The following is a 19,920-nucleotide window of genomic DNA, read 5'->3' as shown; positions in this document are numbered from 1 at the left end:
CAGCTGAAAAGCTCCGGGTTTCTTCAAACCTTTCGGTAACGGAACGGCGGTGTCTACCTGAGCCCGGCTCTGGGCCACTTTCTCTCATTCTGCTCCAGGTTGGTAAGCGGACCCCTGTCACTTGGGGGGATAAAGTGGATTGCTTACTAGCTGTGCGATCTTGGACCAGTTCCTTAGGTCTCTAAGCCTCAGGGTGTTAGCCAGTAAAATGAGGATACTAATTTTACCCACCTTAGGATTACTCTGAGGCTTATAGAGTATCAATGTAAGGACTTTAGCACGTGCCTTGCAGCTAGAAAATGCTCGATAAATTTGAGCTGTTGGCGTTACTATTATCATTAGTGAACTGTGACTTAGGAAGACAGCCGTCTCGCCAACCACCACTGCATTTACAAGTAGTAGAGATGCTTTAGACTCGGCTAGGAAGCCAAGCCAGTGTTTGTGAAGCTCACTGGGGACTGTGCTCAGGTGCCACTGCAAGTTTGGGCTCAGAGTCATTTTTGTTCAGAAATCCTTGTTGACTCTTGAGTGAACGAATGCATCAATGCCCTTATGGCTTCTTGCTGTGCTCATTAACTTACGGGGCACCTGGCTTCCCTCCAGCCAATCGGCTCTTCCTGCCCTGTGACACCACTCGCATGTGTACTTACTCATTTAGCATCTACTTGCCACCCAAACCACAAGACCCACAGAAGCGGGGCCTGACATACAGGAAGTGCACAGTAAAAATCTGTTGATCCAGCAAACGAATGAATTCAACTAATTAACATTTCTTATTCTAATTTTAGTACATACCAAAGGGAAACAGTGCTGATACAGAATGATCCCGTAGAACAAAATTGTACCAGCCTTGTCCCCAATAGAGGAGGAAATCACGGCGGTACCGACCCATCCCCCCCCCCCCCCCCCCCCCCCCCCCCCCCCCGCATCGCTTCTCTTCAGAGTCAATAGGTGATCTCCTACTTCACTTCACGCTGCCTGCCGGTATTTGGCAAGTCCTTATTTGGAGGTGGGAAGATGTGGGAGAGCTGCTCTACCATTTGAAACTGCCTAATAAACACTTGTGCTTCACTTCTCATCATTTTGCCTACTATTTAAAGGTTTCTGCCTACGAAGCCAAAAATTCGAGCAAAGTAATGAGCCAGATTACAGAAGCCTGCTGAGTCTGTTTTTAATATCCTACCTGAAAAGCTGGAGACCTATATATTGGAATTCATTAAGACTACAGATAATTGAATTACCTGGAGAGGGAGCTTATGTGAATTTCAATTTAATAATTATTAGCCACAAATCCCTTTTTTTGTACCAACTTCTACACTGTTGTCTTTCCAGAATGCTTGGTTCACTTTTTCTTTTCTTTTCTTTCTTTCTCTTTCTTTTTTTTTCTTTCTTTCTTTCTTTTTTATTTTTTTTTTTAGTGCCTATATATCACATATTATGGTGTACGGTACACATAGCATATGAAAGTTGAATAAATCTTGCAAAGCTTTAGAACTGAGATTTCATTAGAATATAGCAAGCTCCATGAGGACCAAGATTTTTGTCTTTTTCCTTCACTATGGAATCCCCAGTATCCAGAATCATGCCCGGCACATATTGAATGACTAATTCAAGAACATTCAGACCATCAGCAATTAGGAAGCTAGATTATGTACTTAAAACATGTAGCAAAGGAAATGGAAAACAATTCCTAAATTTTGACAAGGTACAAAAAATGAGAATGAAAAAACTTTGGGTCTTACTTAGGAATATGTAAGCAAGTTCTGTAAGGATAGTGATCATGTCTAAATTATCTAAAATATTTCCCCAACACCTAGCATATGGTAGGTTACATAGTAGACCCTGAATATATTTTTGTTGAATAAGTAAATGATTAAAAGAGGAAAATGCTTTAGGGGCACCTGGGTGGCTCAGTGGTTGAACATCTGCCTCTGGCTCAGGGCGTGACCCCAGGGTCCCGGGATTGGTCCCGCATCAAGTTACCTGCATGGAGCCTGCTTCTCCCTCTGCCTGTGTCTCTGCCTCTCTCTCTCTCTCTCTCTCTGTCTTTCATGAATAAATAATCTTAAAAAAGAAGAAGAAGAAAATGTTTTAGTGAAGATGAGCACTACATTCTTAAAAAGCCAGAAGGAACGTCTGGAAATACAGCATTTACAATGGTCCATCTCTGTGTAGTTGGTGTGTTTGCACCAGAGTGGGGGACGTAATGCTTTCCCCATGCAAACAGCATAGCTCCCATGGCAGCGAATGCTGCTACCGTGATTAATTACCTACCTGCAACGGACAGTGAAAGTCTATTGGCTTACATTTTCATTTTCTTGGTATTCTTTCATTAGAATTGATTTAAAGATGAGAGTTAGACCTAGTGTAGTACTCACTCCTGTAAGACAATCACAACCTCAAACTCACACACCGTGTCTTAACCACTACAACAAGCCATGCTTATTTACCCTTTGGAAAACAAACTATCTGATGCAAACCAAAAGATGGTCAGAAAACAAAATGTTAATGGTACAGAGACCATTGTGGAGAAAAGAAATCAGCAAATGTCACTTAATTGAGAAAAGTAAGTTCTACATTATAGAAAGGACCTAACAGGGTATGCCTGTATTTAGGAAATCCATTCATTTGATAATCCATATTAATAGTTGCAAAAATAAAAACCTTAACAATTATTTCAATGGACACTGACAATTATATCACAAAATTAACATGTATTACTGGTAAAGGCTTATGGTAAACTCAGAAAAGGGGGATGCTACCTTAGAGGGATAGACTATTCTAAAACTGTAACAAGTATCACAATTAGGAACAAATCAGTGGAACCATCTACATTAAATTGGGAAGAAGTAAAAAACCCTCACATCAGCGTCTTGAAATTTCTAAGGAATGCATCAAGGCATGGAACATAGTTTTTTTTTTTTTTTTTAAATGTGACCATATGGAAAGAAAGACAAAATAGGGGGCACCTGGGTGGCTCAGTCGGTTAAGCTTCTGACTCTTGGTTTCAGCTCAAGTTGTGATCTCAGGGTCCTGGGATGGAGCCTCACCTCGGGCTCAGTGCCCAGCACAGAGTCTGCTTGTCCCTCTCCCTCTGTTCCTCCCTCTGCTCTTTCACTCTCCTTCCCTCCCTCCCTGTCTCCCTCCCTCATAAATAAAACAATCTTTAAAAAAAGAAAGACAAAATAGTTAGGATTGCCATCAATATGATTATACTCCTAGAAAATTCAGGTGAACTAACTTCTGGAATTAATGAGACATGGCTAGGGATCCTGAATTACATATATTCAAAGCTCTGTAACTTTTCTAGATGGTATGATAATCAATGCAAATATATCTTGTATATATTTTTATTAACAAAAAAACAGAGAATACAAAGGAATATCTCTGAGAAGATATATCCAGAATTTATACAAGGAACTGTTCTCAAAATTTTGCCAAATGATATTTTTTAAACATTTGAATAAGTTGGAAGATATACCATATCCATGAAGGGGAATAGTGAATATCATTAATTTTTGCACTTTCCTCTAATCAATTTATGAATTAAACATAACAACAATGGACCTTTTAAGACAAAAAAAATAATTCTAAAGTTCATCTGGGAAAAATGAACAGGTGAAAATAGCTAATAGTTTTTGAGCAAGAAGGTCATACATGTGGGACTTATCAGCTCTTAAGACATATTGTAAAATTGGATAAATAAAACAGTTTACCATTGGTTCTAGAATTGACACAAATCAATGAAAATAATGGCCATAAAAGCATTCAATGTGAAAAGGGAGCATTCAAAACCAATAAGGACAAATTATTTAACAAATGATTTCAGGAAATTTGGTTATCTCTTTGGTAGAAAGAAAGAAGGAAGAGGGAAGGAAGGAGAAAGAAAAAAAAGTCAAATGTGGTTCTATCCTTATACCATGCATTACAATAACTTCCAAATGCATTAAATGGGTAAATATAAACAAATATGCATCCCCCCCCTAAAAAATAGAGGAAGACATAGATATTTAAAACTCTTAGAAAAAGATACTAAAGGTTTACAGACCAATTATTAAAACACCACTTTGAAATTATTAATAGTAAAAGTATAATATCTTTAATATAGAGAAAACTCCTTACCAAAGGTTAAAATTTTGGTATTTTCATTTTATTTTTTCAGGAATTACAAATTATACAGATAGAAATCCTGTCTCTATTCCCTTTTAGTTGCTCTCTTCCATCACAAGGAAACTACTCCCATATTTTAAAATTGTATCATTTTATTTTTTATTATTTACATGTTTTTTTTCAAATTATGTTAGTACTTTTAAATTATGTTAGTATATTTATACTTTGACTTTGTTTTCATAAAAATATGGTAATGTTCTTTTAGTTTCTAAATTACAGCATAATCTATATAGTCATTTAGAACTTTCCCCCTCTGTTATATTTTTGAAATTTTTCCGTGTTGATATGCATAGATTAGTTTATCTACTTTCATTACTGTAACACTCTTCCATTTTACGAGTCTATGAGTTTATTTTTCCATTTCCCCACTGATGGACATTGAGTTGCTTTAAATTTTTACTATTGCAAACATCGTAATAAATACCCTTGCACAGGTCTCTTTTATGCTTGTATCTTTTTTTTAAGTTTTTTTTAAAATTTATTCATGAAAAAAAATAATAAAATAAAATTTATTCATGAGAGACACAGAGAGAGAGAGAGAGGCAGAGACACAGGCAGAGGCAGAAGCAGGCTCCATGCAGGGAGCCCAATGCGGAACTCGATCCCGGGTCTCCAGGATCACGCCCAGGGCTGAAGGCAACGCTAAACTGCTGAGCCACCCGGGCTGCCCTGCTTGTATGTTTTTTACAAAACATAATGTTAAAATGTATTAAAACTGAGTTGTGAGTTCAAGGGAATATGTTGCATTTTTTTCTGTACCCTCTCTGTTTTAAATAATTAATGATTTGAAAATTAATAAAAGAGAAATATTATGCAGACTACCTGAAAGCCAGTTGATAAAGTGTTCCCATGATTAAAATAGGTGGGCCCAGGTTGGGATGAGAATGAGATTGGAAAACCTACGTGATGAGAGACCCTCAGGGAGATGGCCAGGCCCCTGTAGAGCCAGAATCCTGCCTACTTCGTCTACACAGCTTCCCTGGAAGCCAAGAGCCTCTGAGGGTAGACAGGGAGCTGTCACGTTATTGTGGTGGTTTTGAGTTAGAGACCATTCCTCTAATTTCCCAGCTCCAGGCACTGGTATGATTCTAGAAAGTGGGGAGAGCAATCTCTACAACCTCCCACCAAATGACGGATTGAATTTCCCCTCTGGCTGCTGGAAATCAGGGCAAGCTGTCATATTTTATTTGATTAAAAAAAGAAAATAACCACCATGAGATGCCACTTCACAGCCACTAATGGCTGTTATCCACAAACATACCAAAGCAAAACATACCAGAAAGTAATAAGTGCTAGAGAGGATGTGGAGACATTGGAACCCTCGTGCATGCTGGTGGGAGCGTGACGCGGGGCAGCCACGGTGGAAACACATGGTGGATCCTCAAAACTTTAAGCATAGAATTACCACGTGACCGAGCTAGCAATCTCTCTTCCAGGCATATGCCCAGAAGAAGAGGAAGCAGGGACTCGGGGAGATGTGTGTGCACCCAAGTCCACAGTGGCCTGAGTCGCGGTAGCCAAGAGGTGGAAGCTTCCATGACTGATGAAGGCGCGAAGAACAGGAGGTGTCCGCCGACCACAGACTATCTCGGAGCCTCCAAGGGGAAGGAAATGCTGACCCAGGCCACAACGTGGCCAAAAGCTTACGCTGAGTGCAATAAACCAGTCATGAAATATGTGCAGTCCACCTAGATGAGGTATCTAGGGGAGTCCAGTTCATAGAGCTGGACGGCAGAACGGTGGCTGCTGGCGCTGGTGGGGAGAGGGGACGGGGGCTGGCGCTGAGCGCGTGCACAGGCTCAGTGAGGGAAGATGGAAGGATGGTGGCGATGGCTGCAGGACAGCTCAAGTGCGCTTCCTGCCACAGAGCCGTACACTTGAGGGGCGCCTGGGGGGCTCGGTCAGTGAAGCATCTGCCTTCGGTTCAGGTCATGATCTCGGGGTCCCGGGATCGAGTCTGGCGTGCGTCGGGCTCCCTGCCCAGTGGGGCATCTGCTTCTCCCTCTCCCTCTGTCCCTCCCCCTGCTCATGCTCTCTCTCTGTATCTCTGTGTCAATTGAATAAATAAAATCGTTTTTTAAAAAAGAACTGTACACTTAAAAACGGTAACTTTGGTGTTGTGCATATTTTACCACAATTTTTTTTAAAAAGGAAAGAGGGCAGCCCTGGTGGCCCAGTGGTTTAGTGCCGCCTTCAGCCTGGGGTGTGATCCTGGAGACACAGGATCAAGTCCCATGTCAGGCTCCCTGCATGGAGCCTGCTTCTCCCTCTGCCTGTGTCTCTGCCTCTCTCTTTCTCTCTGTCTTTCGTGAATAAATAAATAAAATCTTAAAAAACATAAAAATTAAAAATAAAATAAAATTTAAAAAAAAAGAGAAAAAATTGATATTTCTTACGAAACGGGGAGAAGGCCATTTACAAATCTATGAGAGTAAGGCCCCCCTCTCATTATGTTTCTGTTCTACTTAACATCCGATTTAAGAGAAGTGGCCAAAAAAGAGGAACAAGATACACAAATAAATATATATAAACACGTTTTGCGTAGTAAGTAATCAATATATATACACATGTGTATGTGTATATAGAGAGATGTAGGTATGTGTAAACATATACTTTATATACAAGTTTATATAAATAGTATATACTCATATATATACATAAAATCATGTTCTGCTTCATGGGTAAACAAAAGCATGCAGGTTAAAAACCGCAGTGAAAGGCAAATTGGCATCTTTTTAAAAATTACTAAATTCTAAAAAGAGATCAAAAGTGACAGAAGTTAAATTTTTCACAGCCTCTCTGCATCGTAAGCTGGGAGTACGTATCCAATGTGGTTTCTTAAGCATGTTTTTTGACTCAATAATCACACTTCTAAGAATCCGCCTCAAAAGAATCATCAAGGATGCAGACAATGATGTATTTGTAATATGTGTAATTCCAGTATTAATTATAATAGTAAAAAACTGGAAACAGTCTAAGTCAACACTACTAGGTTGAAAAACTTCTGATAGATCAAAGCAGTGGCATGTAGGGCAGTCACTTGAAAAGCACACTTGCCCATCTGGAATAATTCTTACGATGTATTGTTAAGAGAAGAAACCCAAAATACATAGCATTCAGGCCAGAATATATTATGATCTTCATTCTTCTAAAACATAAGGTGTGTGTCATGTGCATTTGGGTGTAGATGTATGTGAAGAAAGGAAATATCCTGAAATCCCAATGACGGTGCTCACGGTGATGGGATTTTAGGCGATGTTTGTACTTTTTTGTTTTCTATTTTTCTATTTTATACTTTTTTCTATAGTTTTACTATGAATGAACAGGCAGCTAATGGACTCTGTTTTAAGATGCCTCCGAGGGCAGGCCCAGGCCCAGGAGCAGCAGGAGAGCAAGTGAAGCTCGTAACATCAGAAGGGCACTTCCAGCAAGCAGAAATGTCCAACGTGGAGCAGATCTCTGGGGGCTTCTCTCTGCTGTCCTGGGAAGTGTTCCAGCAAAGGCTGGGTGACCACCCGCCAGAGTATTCCACAGGCGGACAGGGTCAGGAGAGCTGTGCTGCCCAGCCCCGCTGACCCCAGGCCATCTGGGGACGGAGAGTAGAATGCAGGTTCCAGGGGCACACACCTCCGTCTACCTGAACAGAAGCTCCAGGGCTGAGGTCCAGAAATTTCACGTGCCTTGAATTTCCCCAGGGCATTTGGAGGCAGCGGCCAGATAACTTCTGCGCTTTGGAATCCCTGGATTAGAGGATTTCAGCTGCTTCCAGTGTGGGATCTCAAAGCAATTCTGAGGCTCCAAAGCCTAGAGATCATCTGACTGGTTGTGTTGCAAAATCCGAGACAGTACTACAGATACAAGGGGAAGTGTGCTGCACAGGGCTGGGAGGGAAGCGGGAGTCACCAGAGACCAGCCTTGCCCACCGGGCCTCGTACTGTAAACCTGCCGGAGAGAAGGTCTACCTTCTTAGAAAATACACCCTGAGTAAAGGGGCATTTTGTCCACAGTGAACTCTGAGATGGTTCAGAAGAAAAAATATTAGGCCAATAGGTAGGGATAGATACATAGATGAATGATAGATAGTTGATAGATAGATGATAGATAATCGATAGATAACTAAATGGGTGGGTGGAAGGGAGAGCCAGAGTATACAGAAAGAGCCAAACTAGAAATTTTGGTGAAAGATAAATGGGGATCTTTGTCCTACTGTTGCATCCTTTCTATGAGCTTGAAATTATATTGAAGTAAAATGTGATTCCACAAAAAAAAAAAAAGAGAGAGAGAGAGAGAGAGAGAGAGAATTAAAGGCCTATCAAACCCAGTAGTGACGTCTAAGGCACGAACCTAAATCACCAGGCCTGCTTTTCCATCTGCTCATTTATTTAACCAGCATCAACTGGGGGCCTGCTCTGCACCAGGCCCTCCATTCAGAACACTGGGGAAGCGCAGGGAGGAAAACCTGCCGTCACCGCGGTCCCCCTGGGCTAACGCACTCCGGGTCCTGGGGTGCTGCTTATCTGCGCCGACGCAGTGTCGCTCTTCAAAATACGGGCTTCGACTCAAAGGTGGTTTGTGATAGCCATTTAGTGGGCCAAAAAGTGGCTTCATTTTAATTAAAATGACAGAAAGAGAAAGAGCAGGACTGCTGATGCCTGCTGAGGAGCGGCCCTCATTTCGTGACACGTTGGCCCTGGCGCCCTGGGTCACTGTGCTACCGGGTTTCGCGCAGCAAAGCGCTGCCGTGACACACCCTGCCGTCGCCCTGTTCAGCACCGTGCCCGACGGGTCTCACCCGGTCCCAAGCCGGAGGGGCCGAGAGGCTGGGGCAAGTGGGCTCCCCAGAAGGGACGGGTGCCTGGGACTTCGGCTCCCGGGCACGTCCTGCGGGTGCGCGCCACACTCTCCTGGCAGCACCCAGGCTGCCTCTCCCACAGAGGCAGCGCCCGCAGCCACGGCCCAGCCCGTTCCCCGACGGGCATGCCGGGGCCTGTCCTCGGGGCGGAGGGGCGCGTGTGCCACCGGGTTCCAGGCCGGAGTGCTACGGGCTTGACGCAGGCCCGGGCAGGTGAGGGTCAGGTGCAGCCCCGCTCTTCTGCCCCAGACCACGGTGACGGCTGTCCGCAACCAGAACGAAGCGGGAGCGGGCCACACGCCGCGTGAAGCGAGCTGAGCCACGAGCCCGCCCAGCGAGCGGGGCAGGGCCATCCCCGCCGCCGTGGGGCCGCGAGCTCCGGGGAAGCTTTGCCGGCACCGAGGGGAGAGCTGCACAGGCCCGTGAGCTCAGCGGCCCGGTGGGGCCCGGCGTGCAGGACACACAGGCGCCCTCCCCTCCCTCTCGAGCCCCAGGAGTGTCTCCCCAGGAACCGAAAGTGGAATGACTCAAACGAAAAACTGCCAACCTCACCGAGACGACGATTCCTGTCCGGACCCGAGTCTGGGAAGCGCCACCGACGAGCCCCCAGACATGAAGTTGCTCATCAGAAGAGGAGAGAATTAGCTACTCTCAGATTTACTCAGTGACGCTTCCGAGCGCTGGAGGCCAACCCTTCACCCCAAACCAAAGCACCGAAAGGCCCGATTCGGTGCACTTCTGGTGGAAATGCCTGCTCTCAAAGGCGGGCTCCGACACCGCAAGCCAAAGATAAATAACAGAGGAAATCACTGAGACCATGACCTCTCGGTGACCCCTGAGAGCTCAATCTTTGCTAGACCTCAGAATATCAAACAGGCCACCAGCCGGCCAAGAGCAGTTTGTGCATGAACGGCCTGGAGGCCACCTCGGCACGCAGGAGCCTGGCTTTCTAGAAGCCTGAGAAGAGAAGCTCCCAAGGAATTTTTGTTGTATTCCCCAAAACCAAGGTTTGACGTTTAGGGGAAGAAACCCTTCCGAGAAATGAGCTCATTCCTGGGGCTCCGCTGGGGTCATCCGGAAAGGTGTTTGCTTGGGTGCAGGGATGGGACCTGCCCCCTGTCCAGTGGTGAGACTTTAATCAGTATTTGAAAAATGTGGTCACTCGCCAACCAGCCACCAATGAACTGGCAGGATGTCACAGGGCTCCTCGGCCTGTAGGCGTGGGCGACAGGTTCCAATCAGCAAACAGTGTGGAACATTGGCTGTAGGACCAGTCGTTGCACAGAGAGTCCTAGGGGATGCTGAGCCCCCCAGGCTCACCACGGGGGGTGCACGGAGCAGGTCAGCGCGTGGGTTCCCCACTCAAGGAAGTGTCGAAGGCAGGTACACGAAGGAGACGCTTAGCTCCACACTTCCAGTTTAGGAACCCCTGATATTCAAGACAGTAACTGAGGCAGAGGGACACCAGCCTGCCCTGGGAGGGCCCGACCTGAAGACTGCGGCAAAGCCAGCGGAGTCCCAGAGTGACGGTGTGGGGAAGAGGCCAGAAGACCACACCTGACCTCGGTCCGGTAGACGGGGTCCTGACAACAGGAGGGCTCAGACAGGCCGAGTTTGCATCCCTCCGTGAAGACTCACCAAAGAGCTCCAAGGTCAACCGGTAGAGGTTGTATACGGAGAAACAGACGTCAGGGCGTGTCGGGCCCCTCTGTCCTCTTGTCGAAGACGTCATCTCTGTCCCAGAATCTAAAAACGGCCTCGAAGTTTGGAAGGCTTCTGTCTTCAGCAGGTGTCGGGGCCCCTTTCTCAGTCCTTCACCAGAAACATGAAGGATTCTAGTGAGGTCAGGATTGCAAGGTCTGTTTTAGTCGGAGGACGTTACGGAACAATTTCTACTGTCGTGTACGTAAGTCAACGTCTTCCGGGAGGAGCACCTCTTCAGGACACAACAGGCCTCCCCTGGGTGATCTGTTGTGAATGCCCCGCAGACGTTCGTGGCTTCTGTCCCTGGACCATTGTGGGGCAATCACGCAAACAGCGTATCTGACCCTGCGGACCCGAAGTCCCCCGTTTTGGTGCGAGCTAGGCCAGGCCTCGGGGTGATGACAGGTGAGAATGACAACCCAGACTTGGCCAATGTCACCATCACTTTGGTTCTCTGCCACCGCATCCAACAAGCAGTGAAAAAAATAAGTTGAGAAAGGAAGAAAACCTTCATGAAAAGCTTTCAGGCCCAGGCCCTTACCTTACACCCTGGTCCTATTTACATGCACGGAATTTGTTCTTGGGAATCCTGTTGTTTATTTATTGGGAGAGCGGTCAACTCATGGCCATTCTTTGTGAAGCCAAACGAGGGTCTTGTGCGTGGAAACATTTTTTTCAATCTCACAGTTACCAATATTTTTTATTTTTTATTTTTTATTTTTTTATTTTTATTTTTTTTTACCAATTTTTTTAAAGTGGCCCAAGAAGTCTGATATATTTGATGCACCTGGAGTTTGCATTATAGTGCTTTTTCTCCAAGGAGGATATGCTTTCCTGAGGTTCGCTCATCTTTTATCACAGACTCCGACAACTCGCGGACTCTAGTGAGCATTTGTCAGTATCTCCCCGACATCGACTGTCTTCCCTTCCGAAGGCTTCGCTTGGTTACCCTCGCTTTCCCTATCCCAAATCTCTGTAGTGTAGAGCGGGCTGTGCCCTGGATGAAGAAGGAGTGAGTCCTAGGCCTGAGCTCATCAGCGCTTCCCACAGGCTCGGCCACGCACCTGGTGTAGGGGTAGGATGAGCCTGAACTCATTCTATCAGGTTGAGGCTCAGGGCCTTGCAAGAGTTTCCCACCAGACTTAAATTGGAGAAGAGCAGCCCCTGGAGCTGCCGTAGCTGCGCCACCATGTAGGGCAAGCTTAGAGCTGGCGGGGGCCCCACAGGAAGGGCAAGGGTGTGGCCAACAGAGTGGACGGTGGAGCCAGGAAACAGAGATGAATTCTGACCCGAAGACATCATTCGAGCTTTGAACCCTGCCCTGGCCTTTTAAATTTTGTGAATTGATAAATTCTTGTTTGGCTCATGCCAACCTGACTCAGTTTATTTAAGTCTCTTGAAATTTAGAACGCAATGATTGTTCTAATTTATGCAACGGTTGTGGAGCTATTCCCAGAAAGGAAGAATTTTTGCCTCTGATTTCCGTAGGTTTAGGCCACTAGCAATACTGTAGTAATAATTGCAGTGGTGGTAGCAGCAGTAAATCCTACTTATCAAAGACTTTTGCCCCCAGGCACTACGCCTACAGCTTCACGCACATCATCGCATTGATGCTCTTTTTCTGTTTAGATTTTTAATTTTATTTATTTATTTTAGACAGAGAGAGAGAGAGCCTGCATGAGCAGCGGAGGGGCAGAGGGAGAGAGAATCTGACGCCAGCTCCACACTGAGCGGGGAGCTGGACGTGGGCCTCGATCCCACAACCACAAGATCACAACCTGAGCCAAAACCAAGAGTCGGGCGGTTAACCCACTGAGCCACCCAGGTGCCCCTCATTAGTACTCTTATCTCCATTTTACAGACAAGAAACAGACGCGACTAATGTCATAATATCTTGGAAAGTGTCAGAGATGGAATTTAAACCCCAGAGCACCCGATCCCGTAGCCAAGACCGGCTATTATATTGCAGGTGCCATATAGGCACGGAGGACAAAAGTGACATATGTTGTCCTTGTTCTTCAGAGACTCTCATTCCAGTGAGAGAGAGGGATACAACATGTGGGGGCCACGGAGTCAACCCTTTCCCTGCCCCGTGTCATATTAGGACCTTATCTGGTCAGTGGCTGTTGCTTTTTTTCCCAACCACATGCCTGAAGCAGGAGAGAACATTCAGAAATGTAAATTCCAAAGTCTATGAAAAGCACTTAATAAAAACATGGCACCATCGCCAGTGCCTCCCACTGCCAACCATACGTAAATCCGTTCCCGCTTACAGGCAAATCTCACACCAAAGCTTGTCCCTATGATTACCAACCCACAGGATTTAGTTTCCCTCCCAACTAAACTTAAGATCCAAGTTTCTGGGGACACCTGGGGGGGAGCTCTGAGCGTCTGCCTGTGGCTCAGGTCATGGTCTCAGGGTCCTGGGATCCAGCCCCAAGTTGGGCTCCCTGCTGAGTGGGGAGCCTGCCTCTCCCTCTCCCTCTGCCCCTCTTCCCCTCGCTTGTGCTGTCTCTGCTCTCTCTCTAAAATAAACAATTAAAAAAAACTAAAAAAAAAAAAAAAAAAAAGAGAGAGAGACCTAAGTTTCTGCAAGAACAGCCCGGTCCTGGCCGGCTCTCATCCTTTCCAATGATGCCCTTGAGCCCCTTCCAGGGATACTGGATCACGCCTACACTTCCCAGTCTCCAGATCCTCTATTTCCTCCTCTCATCCCCTCTTCTTATGTCGCCTTTCCATCATTGGTCACCCTTTTTAAAATGTCCTCAAACCCAAAATGTGAAGGTCTGACTGTATCGTTCAAATTCCTACAGTTTGGAGGGTATATGCACTTGCTACTTAGCGGTAGAGTAGATGCCGCTAGCGTTTCCTCCGGGGACCCAACCCCTCTGCCCAACACAGCCTTGCTTCTGTGGTGCTTCTTGGGTTTGCAGCATCCTCGACTAGCTCTCCGACTGCCAGGCTCTTCACTCCATGAGATTTGCAGTTCATTAAAAATAGGGTGCATGGTGCATCGGTTTGGCGCTCGGAAAAGCAGACACTGAGATGCGATTAGATGTGGAAGGGCGATGCCCATGAGCGATAAAGAACACCGGGGGCAGATGCAGGCCTGGAGAGCGTCAGCCAGGGGTGCAGGTCTGACAACTCTGAAAGGAGAGGAGGAGAAAGAGGATGGGGCAGCAAGAGCCCGAGGGCGCAACCTCGAGGTGGTGTCAGGCTGGCCCCTTGCACAGCAGCGCAGACGTCACGGTGGGAGGAAGAAACAGCCCTCGGGCTGCGGTCTGCTCCGTGCAGCACCCGGCCACCGGCCACCCACCTTCCCCAAGCAGCTTCTGGAGGCCACACGTGGAGGTGACCCCCCAGGAGGCAACCTCCGGCCCGTGCAGGGCCTCCCGGCTCACCATCATGCACGCCCTTGGGGGGCCAAGAAGCCCCGGAGCTTCCGGAGCCTCCGAAACGCCACCCTTTCTGCGGCGGGAGGTTTAACACGAGCTGCGGCTGCTGGGAGACGCCGGGAGAAGGATTCAAAGGCAAGGTGGGTGCGACGCGCATCCTACGGGGCCGACTGACAAGCCCTGCTCAGGCCACCCCTGAGCCCCGGTCCCTCCTCCAGCTCCAAAGGGGAAGAGAAACCAGTGACAACTGATACTGACCGTGCAGGCCACGTGGTGTCACCTTGTAATGAGAACAGCCCCGTCAAGAGGGTATTTCCACAACCCTTGCTGGAGAGACGAGGCCACGGTGCCGAAATAATTGGCTTAAACTAACCCAGGCAGCAAGGGCCGTTCCGACTTCAGAACCTGTAACCTGCCCCCATGTTCCTATCACCCAATAGGTGATCGGGGCGATCCCGTTGTCGGGGGACCAGAGGCTTGTACGTTAGGGGGCACAGCCCTCATTAAAAATAAAATTTTAGAGGGGGTCCTCGCCTGAGGAAGCCTGAAGCTGATGCTCCCATAGCTTGCCATGCATCCGCTTTGACTGTGAGCATGTCCTCGCCAACAGCATTCGTAGTAAGAAAAACAGCCACGCTTCAAATCCAAATGTATGAAAACCGAGCTGGTGCAGGATTTTAGAGCCGACTTTGATGAGCAAAGCTGTCGCAGGCACGCGGGGACCCGCGTGCCCCCCTTGCAGCCTCCACGTGACTCTGCGGCGTCTGACTCACCGACCCAACCCCCCTGCTCAAACTCAAAACTTTCCCCGTGCGATCCCTGAGTCTCCTCTGTGCCATGTCACAGCGACTTCTTAACAACAGTGTGTTCATAGCTGCTGTGTCAGGCCCTGCTCAGAGCTCTGTTCTCACTGCTGATCGAAGGCCTCGTCCCACCTCCACTCCTCAGATGAGACAGCTGGGCTCTGCGAGATGCAACGTCGTGTCTCTGGAATGCGCTCTCTGCATCCCTGCAGCACGATGCTTCACGCAGCCCAGGTAAGCCAGGCATGAACACAGGCCCAGAATAAAGTAGAAGAATTACGACGTGCTCACCCCACAGCATCTGGATAAGGCCTCACGCACGGAGGCTGGGTAGGCATCTCGTCAGTCACAGACTTAATGCTTAGGTCAGAATCCTCTTTTGGCACCTGTGAACAGTGCAAGAACAAAACCATATTTCACATCAAATCAGCAATTCTGAGATATAGAAGACCTTGACACTGTGTGATTTAATGATAGGAAGTAGCTGTTTTCCCCCCAGATTGCAAATGTTGAAGCCCAGAGGATAAGCGGGACAGTGTCTGAATTGAAGTGCTTGTCCTAAGTATTACCCTTCTGTAGCCGTCATCGAAGTGTGGGTACCTGAGAGGTGTGCTACCCCTGAAAAACGAGAAACCCCCCAGGAACGGTGTCTGGGGAAATCAGGGGGGTGGTGGGTGGAGCACGTGTGTGTGCGCGTGTGCATGTGTGTGTAAGATCACCCGGGAAACCGGCTCGGCGAGGCATCCTGGCGAGTGCAAGTCTGAGTCACGTTCGTTCCTCGAACTCCAATGTTTGAAAGAACTTCCAAAGTCGTCCAGTTCCAGGCCTTCACTTAGAGCCGTGGGCAGCGGGACCCGAGGTACCAAGGGTCACAGAGCCAAGGAGCATCGTGCATGGAACAAACGGACGGAGGACTTGGCTGCGCCATGGCGCTCAGTGACCAGGCCGGGCCGTCCACAGCATTACTCGGCCTGCACCGGGAGCACAGGTGTGTGCACAGCGTGGACGCGCCCGGTGGACACCGGAAACCCTCACCGTGCAGCCCCGTCTTGTGGCAGGCTGCTACCCTGCGATGCAGAACATCGCAACTCGGCGTCATAGAAACAAAGGAAGCAAAGTTTATTGCTCAGGGTTCTGGGGCGGGCAGTCGGCGACCAGGGGGGTCAGCGTGGTTGGGGGCTGATGGCAGCCTCTTTCACCCCTTGTTGCTCCTCATGAGGTGGGAAGAGGGGCCTGGCTCTCTGGACTCCACCTACAAGGGCACTAATCCTGTTCATGAGCGCGTCCTGCACCTCCAAAGCCCAGTGATCCCCCTGCAAGGGCCCCACCTCCACGCATCATCCCACTCAGGATCAGGGCTCCATCCATGAATTTGGGGAGGGGGACATACACGCTCATTCCACAGCACCTGTCACGGCTCTGGGCCTCTGGGTAAGCTCTTGTCTCCAGCTGCAGTGCTTCTCTTCTTGTTGCCACCAGACGAGCTCCTTCATTTGTCAAGACTCAGAAGCATCACCCTCATAAGGAAGCTTCCGGTGAAGGCCCCTCATCCCCCACCTGCCCTTCCAGGAAGACGTAATTCGCTCCCTCTTCTCTTTTCTCAGGGCATGGCTGCCAGGGCTTTGGGCACGCACCACATTGTGTCTGGGTCCTCAGTTCCATCGTGTTCCTTCCATTAAAATCTGAGCTGCTCAAAGGCAGGGGTCTGGCGCTGTTCATTTCTCTAAGCATCTAATGCCTGGCCTCCTGCAAGTACTGAAAAAATGAGAGGAATAGTGATAATTAACGTCTAATCCGTGCAATAATCCTAAAGGGAACGTGTGGCGTTGTCAGTGTCCACCGAGATCTCTCGCTCTCCGAGCCAGGTGTGGCCGCGTGACCCGCCGTGACTGATGAAATGGAGGCGGACGCGAGCTCCATCCCTTCCGTGAACGACGGTCAGTGAGCACTGGCTCTTTCCTCTGCAGAGGCGGGCCCTAAGGCCTAGTCTTGGGCGGGCAAGGTCACGAGGCGGTGAAGGCTCTGTCACCCTCTGCTGACCCATGTTGGATGCATGGCACGGGCGGGAGGGCTGTTTCTGTCGAAAATGACAAATCACTCATATTTTATGTTCGCTACTGCAGTACAGCGAGGCAAGTCCTCCTCCGACTCCTCCCCACACTCTCTGATTCATCCGTTTCCTAATCCTACCTCGGTGCCGGGGTCTGTTCAACAGCAACCCTGGAAGGTTTTTACGCATTAAGCATTTGTCTTTTCCTAAAGGCAACAAAGACTGTCAGCGGGGTGTGCGTTGTGCAGTAAGGTTTTCTAAGGTCATTAAAACAGTTCTTTTTTTTGCTTTCTGCTAAGCAAACGCGGTATCTTTCACTGAATGTCAAACGCAAATGCTTTTGTCTGTTACGGTTCCCTTTTTTACAACTTTAATTTGTTTTTATTGAACCTTATCGATTCTTATCTGACATAATGTTGTACAACGTGTCGATGTGACACATTCGTGTATTGCAACGCGATCACGGCGGCAATATGAGCTCGCATCTCTATCATATCACGTCGTTGTTGTGTTTTGTGTGTGGTGGTTGTAATTAAGACCCAGCCTCTTCGCGAGGTTGAAGTCTACAATATTGTCGCCCGTAGTCACTACCTCGTGCTTTAGACCTTCAGGACTTCTTTATCTGCAAAGAGCAGATAAATAAATAACATTTTTCCCACTCTCCCACCCCCTAGCCCTCTGTTTTTATGAGTTTGGCTGTTTTAGATTTCACATCTAAGTGATATCCTACAGTATTTGTCTTTCTCTGTCTGGCTTATCTCACTTAGCACAATGTCCTAAGGCCTGCTCTGGTTTCCTTAAAGAAATTTTTATTTGAAGAAGAAAAAAAACTCAATTCTTTTTTTTTTTTTTTTTTTGCAGTGGTATCAATGAGTTGGTAAAGCACTGAAATCAGGTTGGTCGAAGGGAACAGAAATCCAAGGCTAAAGAAAGGACCATTGTCTGTCTAACTCAGCCCAAGGACCCTTCCATGAAGGCTGGAAAGTACAGTGTTCTCCAGGTTAGAAGTCAGGTTAGTACGAGCTAGTGTTTAAGAGCACGGTTTCAAAGCCAAATGAGTCCCAATCCAAGCTCTGCCTTGTTCTATGACTGTGGCCACATCCTTGCACCTCTAGGAGTCCCAGGTTTATCATCCGCAAAATGGGCCCATAATAGCTACCTTCATATGGTTGTTATATGGGTTACATCCTTCCAGGAGTTCAGGTTGATAAAGCCCTTGCCATGGTTGCATTGGGCAAAGAGATGTTTTAAGCCAGCCATAAATAACACCTGCCCGTCTGCATAGCTTGGGTGAGAGAAAAATCACAAAGGTATCGTGAGGAAGTGGTGATACTCAAGGAAACCAACCCATGTTCACTCATCTTCGTAGATCCTGTTCTTTTGAGCAAATCTGTTGCTCAAGAAATTAGAAGGTGACCAAGGCACAGTTGGAGGACGTGTTCTTCGTGCTTGGAGGTCAAGGATTAAGGTACAGTTAAATATGTAGTAGACATTGTGTAGGCCCCAACCAATCTCGTTCTTCTTAAAATTCTTGCTTACATTTCTGCCTCATCTTTTGTACACTCCGTGCCTGTATTTTTATCCCCCCATACACCTGGGGGAAATTAGCATACTCAACACACCGTTAGGTACCTGGCCTTTCATTTCAGAATGTATTCAGTTGGTAGCTGTAGATAAAAATATACAGATCTGGGGCGCCTGGGTGGCCCATTTAGTTGAGCATCCTACTCTTGGATTCAGCTCAAGTCATGATCTCAGGGTCCTGGGATGGAGCCCCGCTTTGGGGTCCACACCCCACTTGAGACTCTCTCCCTCTGCCCCTCGCCCTGCTCACACTCAAGAGTGCATGCACTTTCTCTCTCTCTTTCTCAAATAAATAAATCTTTTTAAAAAGCGTAGAGATGTTCCTTACTCAGTTTACGGGTAGAAACTTCTGTGCAAATGAGCCATAATTCATTCACCTGGTTTCCAGAGACACACATTTAAGCCATTTCCACGTAGGACTTTCATGCATAGCCTTTGCACCCGTAAGTGCACATCCTGAAAATCCATTTAAACTGAGAAAATGAACAAAAATAATAAAAAAAATAATAATAATAAACCGAGAAAATGTGTTAGGTTTAGCACTGGAGGTTACTCCTCTGTGGTAATGGTAAGTCAAATATTTCCTTTTCATCTGTGGAAGTATTCATTTTTCTGGCTCTGATTAAAATTTAAAGTAATGACCTGTAAATATTGGTGTGATGACTTCTGCCAAGTTGCAAATGGAGATTGTGTTCTTCACTCTGCTAGGGGTGGGTGGGAATCTTTGGAAACTCCTTTTTCCTTGGTAACTTCACTTTACTGACTGGTCATAAGGGGAGACCCATGGATGTGATTCCCAGCCCGTTGTCTTAGCCAACCCCTCGGAACTTTAACAAATCAGTCCTTCTGTAGATGATGCGCTCCACACTGTACTTTAACACTAAGTAGGAAGGAATCATTATCTAAGAGCTTTGTGGACTGTTACCTTTGTATTTAGAATTAGAAAAGGGGGGATCCCTGGGTGGCTCGGCAGTTTAGCGCCTACCTTTGGCCCAGGGCGCGATCCTGGAGTCCCCGGATCGGGTCCCGCGTCAGGCTCCCGGCATGGAGCCTGCTTCTCTCTCTGCCTCTCTCTCTCTCTCTGTCTATCATGAATAAATAAATTAAATATTTTTTAAAAAAGAATTAGAAAAGGAATCAAGTCCACAAGATGAATGTCCAAGAGAACCCGGGGCATCCAGAATTCTCTTTAGCTTGAGGGATGTGAGCTCACCAGTAGCAGAGCACTAGAGACTCCACTTTCTTTTCCCATTTCCTCATGATCCCTGTGCCAAGGATCCCTAGGTCTCTGGTGAGAAAATGATCCTATATCCTTAGACATTCAGACATCATAAGCCCCGAACACTCCTAAGGTAAGAATTA

Source organism: Vulpes vulpes, chromosome 10 (assembly GCF_048418805.1).
Source record: "Vulpes vulpes isolate BD-2025 chromosome 10, VulVul3, whole genome shotgun sequence".
Classification (NCBI taxonomy): Eukaryota; Metazoa; Chordata; class Mammalia; order Carnivora; family Canidae; genus Vulpes; species Vulpes vulpes.
Note: the sequence above shows the minus strand (reverse complement) of the source record.